Source organism: Rutilus rutilus (genome assembly GCF_951802725.1).
Source record: "Rutilus rutilus genome assembly, chromosome: 13".
NCBI lineage: Eukaryota > Metazoa > Chordata > Actinopteri > Cypriniformes > Leuciscidae > Rutilus > Rutilus rutilus.
Genome location: NC_140218.1, coordinates 6,376,148 through 6,392,102, shown reverse-complemented (window position 1 = coordinate 6,392,102; position 15,955 = coordinate 6,376,148). Strand labels below are relative to the sequence as shown.

The window sequence follows — 15,955 nt, the reverse complement described above, 5'->3', positions numbered from 1 at the left end:
CCAAGAGTCATTTCTGTTAGAGTTATGGTTTTCATTGAACTTTGTCTGTCTGCAGTTCAAATACTTCCTGATTCTGATATATGTTGCATGAACACAGACTTTAATTTTACAAACGTTCTTGTACTGCATCATGCTATTAAACTAGTGAACTTACATTTCCATCGCTTACCTGTGAATGGATATCAGATTTGATCGTTCATTTCAGGGTTTCGGAAAAGAAGTGTTGTTTGAAGAAGCTTCCAGTTCATCTGTTCAGTTTCACTTTCACGGAAGTCTTTACACACATGCAGTGATGTCATATACTGTAGCTCCGCCCATAATCATAAACATGAAACTGTTACTAAAAAGTGAGTAAACAGTGTAAGAAACTTGTAGAATATGTGTAGGTTTGTTTAGTTCCTTAATTTTTGAAGAGAGCAGTGGCAAATATCAAGTTATCACAGTTTATACAATTTAAGTTTGTTTCAGCACACACTAAACATGATTCAGTGCAATTTGCCTTGATTTCCTAAATCGGTAAAACAATAAAACATATAAAGGCTTTCTAGTAGCTAAAAATAAATTATGAAGGCATGGTAAAAAAAAAAAGAAAAAAAGATTGGTAGTTGTTTGTAAAATCAATGTGCACATAGCCCATAGAGATCAAATGCTGACCGTTGTCTGGCCACTGTACGAGTGCACACACACGTCACGATCCTGAAGCGCGAATCTAAGACATTTAAATTTCAACTGTTATTTTGTTGGTCAGTCTGAGGGAAATCAGATTTTTCCCGCTGGTAAAACCACTAAAGAAAGAGCTCACAGGAGGATAAAAGTTAAACATATATCTATAAACATATTTCAAATATGCTTACAGTCGCTATAGTGTGCAGTGCTTTTGCTCTGGCTCAGTGTGGATTCTGGAGCTGAAAACGATGACTGAGAGCTCTGATACCTCCAGAGATTAAGGGTGTTTTCTGGTCCATAAACTGCCAATAGGTGGCGCTAATGCACTGTGTAGTAGTTTAATATCCACGGTAAATGAAACGAAGCAGATATTGGGTCATCACTTTATGCAGATGATGGGGCTATATGGAAAAGAGGGAAAAACATTAAACATGTGACTAATAGCATACAGAATGCTATATTAAAAGTTGAAAGATGGTCATATGATTGGGGATTTAAGATGTCAGTTGCAAAGTCATGTTATATGTTATTTACCAGAAAGAGAAGGATTAATAATATACAGTTTAAATTGTATGGACAAAATATGGAAAGAGTGAAAGAGTTCAAGTATTTAGGATTGTGGTTTGATGAGAAATGTATATGGAAGAATCATATTAAACAGGTTGAAACAAAATGTAAAAAGGTACTAAATCTCATGAGGTCAGTTTCTGGTTATCAATGGGGAGCTGATAAACAATCACTACTAGATATTTATAGGGCCTTAATACGATCATGTATTGATTATGGGTGTATGGTATATGGAGCAGCAGCTAAGAGTATTTTAAGAAAATTAGACAGAATACAGTTTAGAGCTCTAAGACTCAGTATAGGTGCAGTGAAAACAACCCCTACTAATGCACTGCTGGTAGAAGCTGATGAATTGCCATTATATTTAAGACGATCTAAGCTGTCTTTAGCATATTGGATCAAGTTACAAGGATCTGGAGAGGAACAACCTGCAACAAATGTTCTGTGTGATTGTTGGGAATATACACAACATCTGAAAGGTAAAGGATTTGGTTGGAATATTAATACAGTAGCAGAAGAATATGGATTAAATAGCATAGAATATGGACCAACTACTGTATGGGGTAATGTTCCTCCGTGGATATTTCCTGTGCCCAATGTGGACCTGAAACTTCTAGAGAAGAAGAAAGAATGGAATGAAAGTAATGTGAATAATATAGGATATTTGGTTCGAGATTATGTGACGAGGAATTATTATAATTATATGTTAATATTTACTGACGGATCAAAAGATCCAGGGAATGAACATGTAGGATCAGGAGTATACATACCTGAGTTTGATGTAGGTATTTGTAAAAGAATTAATGATAAATTATCTGTATATACAGCAGAAATGGTTGCTATTATTTTAGGTTTACAGTGGATAGAAGAGGTGAGGCCAGAGAGAGTTGTCATTTGTTCAGACTCCACTGCTGCCCTGTTTAGTTTGAATTCCAAAAAGACCTTAAGAGATGATTTATTGATTGAAATATATACAATAATGCTGAGAATACAAAGAACTGGAGGTGATGTACAATTTGTTTGGGTCCCGGCTCATGTTGGTGTTGAGGGAAATGAAAAAGCAGATGAGATTGCAAAGGCAGCATTAAAATTAAAAGATGATGAAATAATGAAAGTTCCCTTTGGAAAAGGAGAGGCTAAATCATTAATTAGGAAAGCAGTGAGTGACGAATGGCAGAAGAAGTGGGACACAGACACTAAAGGGAGACACTATTACAGCATTCAGAAATCTATTAAGGTGAAGGGTTTCAAAGGGAAATGTAGAAGAGATGAAGTGATTTTTTCAAGATTAAGGTTTGGACATACTGGGTTAAAATCAACACTGTATTTAATGGCTAAATGTGTGTCTGATAAATGTGAGGTATGTAATGTTCCTGAAAATGTTGTGCATGTCATCATGAAGTGTAGTAAATATGATTTTGAGAGGAACATCTTACGTGATAAGATATGTGAATTAGGACGGGGATGGAATTTAGAAGGGATACTGGGGATGAGTGAGGAAACATGGGAGTGTTGCAAAGCTCTTTTTAACTTTCTCAAATCTACAGGATTAGACCATAACATATAGGTTTAAAAAGGTTGTTTTGTGGGTTTTTTTTTATTTATTTTTTTTATGGGTGCATTAAATTTATAACCTGAAATACTAAAACCTTGAATTACACACTCCGGTACAGTAGGTGGCGGTATGCACCTGAAAAAGTTGGTTGCGACCCGCCATTAATTTTAGAGAAGAAGAAGAAGAAGAAACGAAGCAGCAGCAGAAGCTCACTTGGAAGGAGTTCACACAGTGCTCGCGGATTCAGAAGAAACCAGTACAAGTTTGAGAATAGCATGTTTAAAATATAAAGTGGAGATAAAATATGTCTGTCCATGCTGGATATTGATAGTTTCATCACAGAAATCTGTCGGCTGAAGAAAGAGAAGGCGTCACTGGAGGTAAAGATGATGGAGAGAAACCAGAAACTGAAGGGATCGAGAGGTTTGTACATGATAAAGATTCACTTCATCCTTAAATACCCGCATTACCTGAAACTCTGTTTGTTTGTCTTTCCCCCGTTTTTCTTTCTTTCTGCTGACGAATGAACTAATCAAATTGATTCATTGATTCGATTCTCACAATTCAAATATCCTGATATGACAGTTTATTATTCTTTAAAATAATGCACAGAGTTATTCAAACCTGCACAGTCTCTGGGGGTCACACACCGGACGCGCAGCTCAGCGCCGCGCCACGCCACGTCTAGGGCAACTGTCACCTGAAAATCCGATAACATCAGCAATTTTCTGATTTCTGTAAATAAATATAAAACTAAATGTATATTGCAGCACAGGGTTAAGTCCATATATACATTAACTACGATTTGAGACACATAAATGTAAATTTAAATTTAATATAAAACTATTTAAATGGCGCTCTGTGGCGCGGCAGGATTTTGAACACGGTCCTGAGCCGTTGCTGGGCGCCGCGGACAGACGCCGAAAGGCGTGTACTCTCATAGAGAATAATGTGTTCGAATTTAAAAAACGCGGCGCTGAGCTGCGCGTTCGGTGTGCGACCCCCTTCGCTGGAGAACGGCAGACGCCACTGAAGATGATGAGGATGAGGAGACAAACCACAGCTGAGGAAGAACAGAGCGATGAGGATGATGATAATTTTATTAATGCAGGTATGTTTATTCATTTTGTTACTTTTTCATAATATTTTACATTTGTAATTTCAGAACCTGTAACAAGAAAGATGGTTTCACTTGAGTCAAAGACAACAATTAAAAAAAAGCTAAAAAGTGTGATTTTTTTTATTGTAGCTTCAAAAGTTCTCAGTTCCCTTTTAACGTGTGCACTTTTTATTTGTGATAATATTTTAAGCTACAGCAGTTCTGCAAGGGAACTGACTCTGTGTTATGAAGCGCAGACATTTAACAACTCATAATTAGTGTTATCTAGTGTTATAGACACAGCACGTAAAAGGACATGATCATTTGTCAGATTTTTCTCAGTGTTATTCTGCCTAACTCAAGCCACATCTACTGCCTTCTGCCATCTCTCACATTTCAAAATTACAATTAATAGATACAGACAAATATAAATGATGCCTACATATGAGTTTCTTTACAAAATCTAGAACTTCCCAGAGAAGATGTGAGATGATTTGCAGTGCTCACTTGAGATATGAGATATGTGTGAGATATGAATAAATTGTAGAGCCTAATAATGTGTTATCAGCACAAGGAAGACACAAGTTTAATAAAACTTTTATTAACAAAACAATAACCAAGGACCTTATTCCACATAAACCCCAGAGGCCTGTTGCAGAAAGCCGGTTTCAGTGGCTATTTTTGAGATTAGTTTGAGCAAACTCTGGTTTTATGGACATTTTTTTGGTCTCCATGAGGAAAACGGCACATAAATCATACATATTTATGTTTTGTTTTTGTTTTTCTGTGAGGGTTGCTGTTCGGGTTGTGGGACAGAATATACAGGTTGTACAGTAAATAAATAATATGTATATGGAAAGTTTCCATGACACATGAAAACTCATAGCCTGATGTCGTCATAATCAGACTCTAGTCAGAATATGAGTGATTTGCTCCATTGGGCTGTGATTAAGGGGCGTTTCAACCGAACCGGGAAAGAAAATGCCTCTGCACTCAATTGGATAGACCTGCACTCAATTGGATAGACCTACAACCAATCAGAGCAACGGAGTGAGTGACGTATGTTCTTCATTCATCTTTCCTTTCGACAAATGCCTTGATCGCGGTTCTCTGTTCCTCTTTTAAAATGAATGCGCTGTATGCGATGCGATGGAGGAATCTACACATCTCAATTCTCCAGCGGCAGCCATCTTTGTTGTAAATGAATGCAACCCAAGCGCTCTTTGGTGACGTGGATGATTACGTTACTGTTGATCATCTGTCCATCATCGTATAAAGCCCGCCCTGACCATTGTGCAAGATAGGGCCCATGGAGTGTGTTGACGTTTGGGTCGGTGTGCTGTGGTCGTTCTGTCTAGTTTATTTCTTGGTTTTGTGACAGAGCCCTGACGTTCTTTTATTTTCTTTGTCTGAGTGTCCGATTTCAAGTGTGTTCGAGCCGTGCGCTCTCTTGTCTGTGTGCCTTGTTTCATGTGCAGAGCGTGGTGTTTGGTTCCCGGCACTTAGTCTAGTCTGGCTTCGGTTCTGTGTCGGGATTCAGACACTCATGCTCCGCTCAGTGCCGTTTCTGGCCATTTTGACGCTCTAGGCGAAATCCTTATTGGCACCCTCCAATCAAATCTTAAAAAGCAACATTAGTATTTCTGGTATTCATTTCAGGACCGCTTGAATTAACTTCCCCTTTAAATAACGCGACACTATGCCCTCTGTATGACACTGCTTGCATTATCGCTATTAGAACGAATGAATCGAGTCAGCATTTCGACACCATCCATAAAGATGCGTTAACTTCGACAAAGCGGTTTAATAAAGGATGTATTAATGTTGTGAATTAGCACATTTTATTACACCATGGCCGTTAAAGTTTTATATGGGACAATTACAAATCACAGAAACGCACACCTTTTGGAGGTGCAAGGAAGAGATGAATGCTTTATAGAGTCCAAATATAACGGCACACTTAATTCATGAAATGTGCAGATATATTTTGCTTCTAAAATACACGCTGAGCAATATTACGCTATCTGCCCGTTTCACAGCGTGATTTCTTGACTACCACAAATACTGCTCTAACCAAATAAGGATTTGTGCACTTTTTACTGTACCTGTTTTTTTTTTAATTGGCCTTTGAATTTAGCTTTATTGTGTGGTTAAAACAAAGCTTTACCTTGCCAAAGCATTGACCGAGCTCTGTGATCTAATGGTGTTGTTGAGCGCTCCAAACGTAAACTTTACATGCAACAGTCAGACAGTAATTGACTGTTCTCTGATCCAGTGGCATATAGCAATTGTCAGATTGACAGGACTCTAGACCAATAGTGTTGGGAGTAGAGGTCGACCGATTCATCGGTTTTGCCGATTAATCGGCACCGATAGTTGATTGGTGGAACTATCGTTATCGGCAAAAATACATACCGATAGTTTTTCCTGGTTGCGTCCGTTGCTGGAGCGGCTGAGGAGCGCGCGCTGTCATTCATTACACAGTAAGAGAGAGCTGAGAGGGGTCCTATATGGGGAGGCTGCAGACCTGGAGCCGGTAGATCTACGCCCCTAGCAGTTTTACGCCCCTGCTGTTCCTGATGCGTCCAGTAGGGGGATATACTGCGAAATAACACCATTAAATCGACGCTCAAAACTTACACATTAATAACCGTCCCGTTCATAGATTTTGCCCGAATTTGTGGTTTTTGTTAATTTAAATATTAAACGTTTTAGTATAAATCTGCACTATGGATTAAAATATCTGTAGATATTAGGTTGGGCTTCACTCAGCCTATACATAACACACATAGTTGGATCAGATGACAAGTAATGATATATGACCTACTGTAGAATAGTTATATATGACCTACTGTATAATGATTCATTGAAAATTGAATATATTAATATTGAATAATAATAATAAATAGAATAATTAATAATAGAATATTCACTGTATGTTTTTATACAGGAGACTGAGTGAAATATGTTGTTGTGAATTTATATAAAGTTACAATTAGATATTAAACATATTTAGCCCATTAGACATACAGCACCGTGTAATCATATGGATCCTCGATTAAATATCTGCTGTACTATTCACTTAGTCATCATACAGCTACAAAACAGTGTCCTACATAGCATTTTATGAAGACAAACACAATTTATCCCTTTTCTAGAATTCCAAGGGCCATTTAGAAGAAATAGACTATATTGTTGTTCACAAAAACATTATTTATCAACACCATTTATGAATTATGATGACTCCTGTAGATGACTCCCCTATGGCTTGCCACTCTTCTTTAACTGTTTTTCTATCCTCCTGTCAAAGTGCTTCTGCTCACTGATAAAAATAAATAAATAATTAAACATAAAAAAAAATGTAAAAAGGACATCCATGGTGAATTTGATCTTGTCAAATTCACAAGCAGCAGGACTCACTGTTCAATTTTGTATAAAATTCCTGAATCCTTAATTTTTTTTTTTATCACAGTTGCTTTGGTACATTTCATCATTATTCATTATATCAATTCATTATTTCCTTCATTAGTGAAATTCTAAATACACCTCTGCAATTCATCAATTCAGGACACATTTACAAAATAAAGTGTAATAGAAATGTATTGAAAACATGCTTAACAGTTTATGACAACTATAGTCAACCATTTTGCATTTAATGACTTATGCAAGGAACTAGTATAATAGGCCTATATTTTGATCAACATGACATAAAGAGTTGATAATGTAGAAACAGCAGACAGTTGTACATTATCAATTGCAGGAATGTACCAAAGCATTTGCAATTTGTATAAAATGAGAAATTGCTTTTATGATGTGCACAAGTGCAAGATGATGTGATTTCAGGTGTGATCTGAGAAATGCACCAAAGCAACTGAGATAAACTATAATACTTATTGGAGACCCTGCAGAATCACTGTAGACCCCCTAAGAGTCACAGACCACATAAAAGAAAGTGTTACGAGAACACAAACTGCCTTTTTAATTTGAGTTTCATATCTGTGGGTATTTCATAAAAAATAAAATAAAAACTTTAAAAAAATGCAAAAAGGACATCCATGGTGAATTTGATCTAGTCACAGTGTGTGTGTGTGTGTGTGTGTGTGTGCGCTGCCCAGAATTTATGTCAGGTGAGTGTGGATTGCATCAATTTGCTCCTGATCTTCAAAGTACAACAGCACAGGCACTTGTTTGAAAAAGTGTCAAGACACTTTTCTTTTGGCCACTGATGATGGACTGTGTAGAGAAAATTGAAAATGACATAAAAAACATGTCCTTGTATGTCTCTGTAAGTCATTATTTACTAGAGAAGCTATTGGTTTGGAATGCAGTTAAAAAAAGAGATGGGTGTTTATAGTTTATAAAAGTTGAGAGAGAGAGAGAGAGAGATTGATTTCCATAGCTAAAGCAAACACACACCTTTATGGGATGCATCATGCAAGTTACTTGGCAAAGACAGAGTATGATAAATCCCACATTAAGTGCACACAGCCTACATTTTAATCCAGATCAGTAAACTATTTTAAGAAAAATTTATATTTAGATATAAATTAGATAGTTAGATCATCTAATTTTATAAGAAACAACTCAAACCAGAAAGGAGTAAAAGAGTCTTACCAGAAGAGGCAAGATAAAGACAGGCAACAAAAGAAAATTAATTTTGAAAGTGAGTAGAGAAGACTAGGGGCAGCTAAACTTAACCGTGGTAAGATATAACTTATAAATTTAAGCCAGACAGAACATCAACCTGACCGTCCAGAACTTTTTGTCTCTCGAAATAAATTATAGACCCATCCAGATTGATATATAGAAATGAATTGATGTCTACCTAGCTCTATCAAGCTAATCGTTTATAAATAATAAATGTTGCATCATTGCTAAACAACAATACTTTAGTGGATTATTTAATATACCTCAATTCGTGTCTCTGTACAGTCTCCTAGCTCCTACTGGACGCATCAGGAACAGCAGGGGCGTAAAACTGCCTGGGGCGTAAAACTGCTTTGGGCGTAGATCTACCGGCTCCAGGGGTGCTTCTCAATTCTTATTTGTGCATCCTCGTTTCCTCTCCTCGCTTCCTTTCCTCGCGTCTCAGCTCCGCCCCCTGTAGGATGCGAGGAAAGGCTGCAAGGAAAAGACGCGAGGACGGAGGGATCGAATGAAAGCTTTTTTTATACATTGGAATCCTTGATGACTCGAGCGTCACTTCATCGCGTCATCAGCAGCGCTCAGAGGATCTGCCCTCATGTTGTTGAAATTTGTTTATTTAAGAAATTCATAATAAATAATAATAAAGAAAGATAGCCTGTTGAAATATGTGAGGTGTGTGGTTTATATAAACTGCAAAAGTAAAGTATAAATCAAAATTATTGTGGCCGATGTGAAGGGGGAGGAGAATTTATACGTGCGTCACGTTTTAGTCGATAAAACTCTTCCGCATAGGATGCACCTGTGTATCCTCGCTCATGACTCCTCTGGAAGCCTCCTCACTCCTCGATCTCGACTCCTCGCGGTGCAATTAGAGAAATGAGATGTCCTTCAAGATGGCTGAGCTCGATCGGTTTCCGGGTCATAGGATGGAGGACGGAGGAGAGAGGAGACGAGGAGGGATATTGAGAAGCACCCATTGTCTGCAGCCTCCCCTTACTCGAGGGGTCTGCTGCCATCATGCAGTACAAGAGCGGCCTCTAGAGGTGTAATAAAAACTATCACTGATGCCTCATGTTGTTTATTTCGACACGTGATGCTGCGTGCTGCACTGAGAGCACACGCTGCGTGGAGAGCGCTGACATCAGATGCGCGTTTAAAGCACCGACAGCTAAAAGGTAGCCTATGTATACACTAAATTTTTTTGTCATATCATTATAAAGTGATTCATTTGTTGACTAAATGCTGCATTAGTAGAGAAAGAACAGCACATTACAGTATGTTTGTTTGCCTTCAAGGCTGAGAGGACGCTAACATTAGTAGTACCTCAAGCAGTTAAAACACTGACAAAAATAAACGTAAGTCCGACCCGAATGTTTAATGTCACAATTGTTACCATCTATTTGCATTAGTTTATATCCAACTGGTCACTTTTATGCATTGACTATGCAGAGAAGTTGCATATTTTAAGCTAGAGACGTAAGATAGCAAACTGATATGTTCATACAGCCGACAGAAACATATAAACAAATCAGAAAAGCATTCGATTTCGGTTATTTTTTCATAATCACTTTAATACATGTTTTGTTCTTTTGATTAGATAATCATCAAGTGTTTATAAAATAGAAGCAAAAGTGTGAGACTATACATTTAATATTTATGTCATTTCAATGCTCTGGCGTTGTAGATATTTAAAGTTGGCCATCTTTAAGCATGACTGTTTGGATTTATATGAAATGATAACACAATAAAATTCCATATGTAACATTAACTAAGGTTAATAACTTCTGTATAAGGATTGTTCATTATTTGTTAGTTAACATGTACTAATACATTTTTAAATTAAGGTTTTTATTTGTTAACCATAGTTAATGCACTATCAAACTAACATGAATGATCAAGGTGCAATTGTATTGCTCAAATATTATACCGATCAAATTTTGTTACTTTTTTATTCATTAAGTTGGCTTGAAAAAGAACAGTTTAACAGTTACATTTTGAATGTAACTGGTTTTATTTGTTATTTAGAGTATTACTTTTTGTTTCAGTTTGAATGAATGTCTTTTATTGACTTCAATATTTATTCATATTATATATTTATTTCATTTAGCATGTTTTCATGGTTCAATACAGTTTTATTATTTTTATAATAAAGTTCAGCACTGTTTTACTTGGAGTGTTATGTTTGTTTTTATCCAGTATCAATTTTAAAAACTATCGGTTGATTAATCGGTTATCGGCAAGTATGGCCCAACCTAGCTATCGTTATCGGTAAAATCCACTATCGGTCGACCTCTAGCTGGGAGAACTAGTGGGGGGTGGCAATCATATGGGTGGCTGTGACACACTTTACACACACCCCTGCTAAAGTGCCAGACATGCGCTCATTGGCACGCTTCCAGCTGATGTCGCCATAGATTGCCTATGCCTAAAAACGGCCCTGCTCCACATGTTTGTTTTCTGTTGTGAGGATGAGATTTCGCTTGTTCTCGTGCTTGTCGTGTGAGCGTATGGTTTCGAGTTCACTCGGGCCCGTGTTGTTGTGTTCTATTGTTGTGTGTTGTTCGTGTTTACATCGGCCGCGTGCTTTCATGTTGTGTTTTGTCTTGTGCTGTTTAGCATGCAGCTTGTGTTTTACTCTGGCAGTGTGCTTTCATGTTGTCATGTTCTGTGTGAACACGTGGCTTATGAGTTCTCATTAGCTGCCTGTTCATGTCTCGTTTTTGTGAGCACATGGCCTGTGATTTGTTTTTACTGGCCATGTGCTTGTGGTTTTGTCATGTTTGGTTTGAGCACGTGGCTTGTCATGTGTGTTTTCTTGTGCCATGTGCTCTCCTGTTGATTGTCTATCCCCGCCCATCTTGTTATCTGATTATTTGGTTAATTTGCCCCACCTGTCCTCTCTCATTGCCTGCCTTGTTTGCTCCCTATTTGTTCTCCTTGTGTTTGCAGTCCTGTGTGAGTTTGTCATCGTGTGTCCTGACCCTGCTAAGTCGTGATCCTGTCTAGTCTTGCTACCTGTCTTGGTTTCCCTCACGGGGTAGTTTTTTTTTAGTGGTGAGCAGATCGAGGCTTCATGAAACACTGAAACAGAAGCAAATGTGCCGTATTGTGTGTGTCGAGGCTTCGAAACAATCTGACACCTGTCTCCACGGTGACCCCTAGTGGTCAGAACAGTGTAAATGCAACAAAAACTCAGGCCAAACATGCATAAAAACACCTTTTACAAATCTATATATTTTTTTTTTATAGAAAGTAAAATCTTTCAAATGCAATTATCTAATCATCTAATAAGATTATCAAGTGTCTATATGTTATTTTATTAATTGTAAGGGTTTGTTTTGTTTGTTCTATGAATGGCTCAGCTAAACAGGCCAATAAGAGACTATTAACTACCATTATTCATTTTAATTATACTGTCTTAATTAAAATGTCTACAAATGTCTAAAAGACACTTGTTCATTGGTTCTCATGATTCATGGGTTGACCGAGATCATCGGCCCCAGCGGTGAACCATCGACATTTCGAAATGTTATGAAACAGTTTTGATGTAATGAAGCCTCGTTTACTGAAATCTCATGACTCTGGCAGTTTGACACACGCTCCGAATCATTGATTCGGATCAAAAGATTCATAAAGGTTTCGAAGCTTCATGAAGCAGTGTTTAGAAATTGCCATCACTAGGTTTTTTTATTTTTTTTATTTTTATTATTAATAAAAAGCCCATTGCTCTGCATTTAAGCCCTCGCTCCTTTCATCAACCCAAACCCTACACAATACAATACAATACAATATACTTTTATTGTCCCCTTAGGGAAATATGTCTCAGTGTATGCTGCATTTCCAGAATAAAGAATAAATAAATAGATAAGAGTTTATAAATAAATTCTTAATCAGTCACAGAATAAATCAATCACATGTATCTCACCTGAACAATCCAAACAGTGGAGCAAAACATGTAGAACATGTAGACGGTCGTCATATTGCACATCTAAAAAGGCCACTGTTATTGCACAAATAACGGTCGCATAAACCTTAAGAACAGCAATAAAATAACAATAATCAACAATAAATAATAGTTATAATATAAAGCAAATAAAAACTGTTAAATAATCAGTGCTAACCAGAGACAATCATTGGCCTTTGTCCTTGCCATTTAAAAGCCCAGTGGACACAGACACAAAAGAGTTTTTAAACCGGTTCAGTCGATATTCGGGCATCTAGACCTTCTTCCTGAAGGCAGAAACACATGTTCAGGATGAGGGATGTGAGAAGGGTCAGCCAGTATCTTTCCACTCCACAATTGTCATGGCTGTCTTGATAATGTTGGAAAGTCTGTTTTTTAAACCAGGCCTGGATCTCATACCTGATTAGACTCTCCAGAACAGCCTGATAAAACACAGTCATGATTTTCTGTAGACACCACACAGTCTGAGTCTCCTCAGAAAGTCCAGTCTTTGTTGGAGTTTAGAACATAAATTGTCAACATGAACCTGCCATGTGAGCATGTTATCAGTGTAGATGCCGAGGTACTTATAAGAACACACCTGTTTGATTGAGTATCATGAATAACAACAGGACTGTGCGCACCGACTGCTCTGGGATCAAACACTATCTCCTCCATTTTTTTAACATTTATAATCAATTTGTTTGCATCACACCACTGTTCAAAGTTCCCTATCTCAGAGTGATAGGAAGAAGGATCACTGTCTTTGTACAGTAGGCTCAGGATTGCTGTGTCGTCTGAGAATTTAAAGATGAAATTACCCATGTGTGAACTTGCGCAGTCATTAGTGTCGAGTGTAAAGAGCACAGGCGAGCTCACACAGCCCTGAGGAGCACCTACTGTATGTGTGTTGTTTTTGAGTCTGATAGGATGTTATTGATCCTCACAACCTGAGTACGGCTGGTTAAAAAAGAGTGGTACCATTTGATCAGGAAAGGGTTAAAGTCCGCGTGAATTGGTTAAGCATTTCCCAAACCAAGCTGTCAAACCTAGATCATCAGAGAAGAAACGCCATTCCAGACCGGAAGTAACTTTTCAGACTTTGATTAAAGATTACGACGGCAAACAAATTTTTTTCTGTGTATTAACTTGCACGGATTAATTGTTCACCACAAGACTAGTAATATGCACTAACAAAGTAAATAGGGTCAATTTTGATTTCAGTTGGACTTTAACATTCAACTGGGTCATTTTCTGGATCAGAAGGTGAGGTTGAACTGTATTAAAAGCAGAACTAAAATCTACGAAGAGCAGGCGTGCATAAGCTTTGCTGTCCTCTAGATGTTTAAATGCTGAGATGCCATCCGGGCCTGTGGACGTTTTGGCACACAACTGTTTAAAGACAGACTGTACCACATGTTTTCCCACATTACGCCCGTTTCACACATACTCCGTGTGCAAGTGTGTATGCGGCACAGGAGCGGCATGCGCTATAGTGCTTTCACATATGCTGCGTTTGCAGTGCGTAACTGATCCGCGGCTGTACCACAAACACATTTACTCACTATTTGTACTCACTCACTATTCCAGAAGTTATCAGAAACTTTTATTTAAAAAAAAGTTTTGTCAGCATTGCGATTCTCTTTGTACACGTATACACTCTTTAACAGATGTTTAAACACAATTTAAACAACGTATTATTCAATGCTACTTCTATATATATTTATATATTAAGTTGCTCAAGCAAGTGTTAAAATATATTAAATTAAAACTTAAAATTGACAAAAACAGCCGACTCTCGTGCCTTTTCTTTTGCATTTAAATTTTAATACAATAAATCTTGCATGTCACAAAGAACTTGTTTTTCCACCTCCATGAATGAGACGAGTGTTGATCATTATGCCGCCTTGTTGAGGTAAATTGTAGTTCCCTTTCGTTGTCACTCCGAGTTACGTCGGATGACGACGAATGGGGTTTCGCTTAGAAAGCCTATCATCTTCGAGTATATAAAACGAGCCAATGGCAATAAAAATGCCATGGGTCTGCGGAATTTGCATAGCGTATCTCCGCCCCACCCTGGGGGTATATAAGGAAGTGCGCTGGCAACATGCAGATATGTTTTCGCTTCGGAGCCAAGTTTAATACTTCACTCCACAAGCCTTTTGAGTGTCATCTCAAATCTCTTCGAGACGAGCGGCTCTTCAGAGTGTTGGTGTGACGGCGGATTCCAGCGAGATCGCATTTCCTGCTGCTGGTCTGTGCAGTGATCTGCCGACAGTGAGTGTGTTTCTCCCTGGGCGTTTCAGCACTCTGTTGAGCTTTTCCAATCTCTAAAAGAGCTGCACGCGGCACGTCTTTTTCAAGACGGTTCGCCCGTGTATTTTCTATTTCCTGGATGTGTGTGCGTGATTCATCTGCTTTTCGCGTGTTGGGCTTAATCATGCTCGGCAGCGCTCGTGGATGAGTCATGTTTTCATTGCGGGAACATGACCATCGCGATGTTTATAGATCAAGACTCAATGATCTCCATGTGAGTAGAGTCCCCTCTGCCACACCCCAATTTATCTTTTCCTCGAGAGGGGATACTTTGGCTGGTGGCCAGGGTGATCTGAGGGTTACGGTGTGGCACAACAACCGACGAGTCATTCCTCGGGCCACACCCCCCTCCACATTGCAAACCGTGGAGCTTCTGCATATGCCTGGTTTCCTTCGGGGACCCAGTGTTTTATTCGGGGCTCCGGCAGATGATCTCATGTCACTCACAGCATCACAAGGCGGGCTTGACTTCTCTGGAAATGAAGTTCGGCTGCGTTGCCTCCCACGGGGGTGCCATCGTTGCCGGGGCTGATTCAGAGCTGTCAGCCATGCTTTCCCGGACAGCTGAAAGCATCGGTTGGAGTGGCGCTGCCCTCCCCCCGAGCGCTGTAGGCTTCGTCCGGATGTGCATTAGGACGCCTCCGCTCCGCGAGAGTCCACGTGACTTTTCGCGGCCCGCGGGCGTCCTCCGCCTTCGCTGCTTGATCGCACAGCGATCATGGTCTGTATGTTCTCTGTCACTATCGTGACACAGTCGTGCAGTGCTGTGTGTCGCCTGCGCCTTCGATGCAGTGCTGTCCCGGGAGTTCTGTCTGAACTGGCCGCAGTGGAACACTAGTCCTTCCCTGGCCAACCCTGACAGAACGCGGAAACTCTAACCACGCCCCCATCCTGGGACGCTATGCCTCCCATGCCGGGCCTGGTTGTTCCGCCACGCACACTACTGACCTCGCTCAGGCGACATCGGTACCTGCGTGATCCTGGGTCAGGTGATGCCCACTAATGTGGTCCAGACATGGGTTTAGCCAGGTTGATGTGGGGCGGTCTGAGAATGAATTTTCTCAACTTCCCCATGTCCCGGGCTGGGCTCTTTGGCGGTGTGGCTTCGACCACCTGAAGCAGACTCGGGTCCGGCACCGATGGTCATCCATCCGTGCGGCCT

General features: G+C 39.3%; 2 protein-coding genes across 4 annotated transcripts in view; both read right to left on the bottom strand.

Annotated features, from left to right (window-relative positions):
* Positions 1–15,955, bottom strand: part of LOC311302623 (E3 ubiquitin-protein ligase TRIM21-like) — a 183,590-nt gene that overhangs the window by 12,619 nt on the left and 155,016 nt on the right. The gene's annotated exons all lie outside the window — the stretch shown is intronic.
* LOC311302619 (E3 ubiquitin-protein ligase TRIM39-like) overlaps positions 1–15,955 on the bottom strand; it is a gene marked incomplete at its 5' end in the record, with an annotated part of 106,825 nt that overhangs the window by 68,927 nt on the left and 21,943 nt on the right. Inside the window, one exon of one of the 3 annotated variants that reach the window (XM_084428613.1) lies at positions 155–473. The exons of 1 other annotated variant lie outside the window; for it this stretch is intronic. Of the gene's footprint in view, positions 1–154; positions 474–15,955 lie in introns of those variants that run through there. One more of the 3 variants, XM_084428612.1, reaches the window with a different exon arrangement.